This window comes from Oryctolagus cuniculus, chromosome 10, assembly GCF_051225735.1.
Source record: "Oryctolagus cuniculus isolate XC-2025 breed Fujian yellow rabbit chromosome 10, ASM5122573v1, whole genome shotgun sequence".
Taxonomy (NCBI): domain Eukaryota; kingdom Metazoa; phylum Chordata; class Mammalia; order Lagomorpha; family Leporidae; genus Oryctolagus; species Oryctolagus cuniculus.
Window position 1 is genome coordinate 58,615,390 of NC_142876.1, and position 2,001 is coordinate 58,617,390.

A 2,001-nucleotide genomic window follows, 5' to 3' on the forward strand; every position below is an offset into this window, starting at 1 on the left:
TTCTTGTGTCCCTGCATCCATGTGGTAGACGTGGAAGAAACTCTTGGCTCCTGGGTTCAAATCGGCTCAGCTCCAGGTGTCGCGGCCATTTGTGGAGTAAACAAGTAGATGGAATCTCTCTCTCTCTCTCTCTCTCTCTCTCTCTGTAACTCTTTAAATTAAATAAATAAATACTAAAAAAACATATTCTGGAACTACCAGGGTCAGCTCTTTAGTTAATTCATTATCTGGTTTGTTGAGTCCTCTAATGTCATTAAATAATTATTTTAAAAAGTGTAGCATTCAAATATGTTTGGTAAATATTGTGTTTCAAGTAGTCTTTCCAGGGAAGCCAACAAGATGACAGACTTAGACCAGAGTGATCTCTTTGGCAGCACATATACGATACAAAGAACATTAGCATGGCCCCTGCACAAGGATGACATGCAAGTGCTCCATATTTAAAAAAAGAAAGAAAGAAGTGGACCAGAAAAAGAAGCTGACCTTCTGCAATTTCATGGAGGCATGAAGTCTGACGAGATGCTGGGTATGTCATAGGAGGAGACAACACAGATGTACAGTACTCTGCATTGGCAGTGGCTCAGCCATAGCCTGCAGCCGGTGAAGCACTGACCAGCACCTCCCATGGAGAAGCCAAAGGTAGTGCAGACACATCTGTGGGATGTGTTCTGGGAGCATGGTGGGCGTCTACAACTTCCAAACCTTCAACCATGTGGAAATCAAGTTGTAGATGATAGGAGGCCATCACCTGGCCGAGTTCTCCATCACACACCAGCTTGTGAGGCATGCATGGCCTAGCGTCATGGCCATCCACTCCATCTGCTTCATTAACCAAAAGCAGCCTGCTCAGCAATAAATCATTTCGGATTTCAACAGATTTTATTACTATAGCACTTCTGGAAGTCCTTCATGTGCAAACCGGTCTTGTAAATTTCCAGGATGTAAGTATTATTTGCAAATTTTCCATAACTCACTTGACTCCTAGAACAACCTGCATGTTTCATGCAATTTAGTTTTATTGCAGTAATGATATTTAGGAGACTATGGCCTAGACTGCTAAACCTGTTTGTCCATCTGGAAAACAAGAATTTATCCAGAAATTTGTCTATTACTCCATCTTGAAGTTGCTGACCCAGGTCTGCATTAATGTAGCTATAGTTTATCTTAGGGCTGTTCGAGGTAAAACTTGGAGAATGGTGGGAGGTTGAGGTGGGTGAGTTCATTGTATGAAAAGTAGCAGTTGCCCATACTCAAGAAGCCATCAGACTCTAGCAAGGAAGTCAAGTAAGTCAGGCTAAGAAGAGGCAAGGATGGTGTGAAATGCACTACTAACTAGAGAATTCTCTGGAACTGCCATTGGCAAGGTCTTGAAAGATTTAGAGAAATGATTAAATTTTGTTTCACATAGTATCTCATCTGTACAATGAGATTATGAATTCACCAGCCTCACATCATATTTCTAGTGTTCATTAGAAGAAATTAGATCCTGTGAAATATTTGATTAAATATCTTTCCAACTATACTCCTATTTCATGTTGAAAGAGCACTGAGACTGTAATCTAATCTTTCATCATCATGAATTTATATTCTGTTCATAATTGGTGATGGTTATCTATGGTATAAATTTAAATTTCATTAATATGATTTATATTTGAAGAGTTTTAAGTTTCAACACATAGCTTCCCTTGAAAAATCAAACCTTTTCTCTGAAATTTAAGATATTATGCTCCTGTTTTAATAAGCATTCTCTTTGTTTTCAAGCTCTCCATTTAGTGTGCTTGGGCAAGGAAAAGAAAGATCTGGTTTCAAAGAATCTCCCTCTATTTCACTAAAGCTTAATTGATTTATAAACATTGTTTCATTCAAAATGTAATGATAACAAACAAATATATTTAAGCTGTAAAGAGACCGGATTTTATTCCAAGGATCGGGGTACTGTCTGTTCTTTGTTCAAATGTCTCTACCCAGGAGTTAATTATTACAGGTGTACTTCAATCTGAA

General features: G+C 38.4%; 1 pseudogene; it reads left to right on the forward strand.

Annotated features, from left to right (window-relative positions):
• The first annotated feature begins 358 nt into the window (after positions 1-358).
• Positions 359-444, forward strand: LOC127492538 (U6 spliceosomal RNA; annotated as a pseudogene).
• The last annotated feature ends 1,557 nt before the right edge of the window (positions 445-2,001 follow it).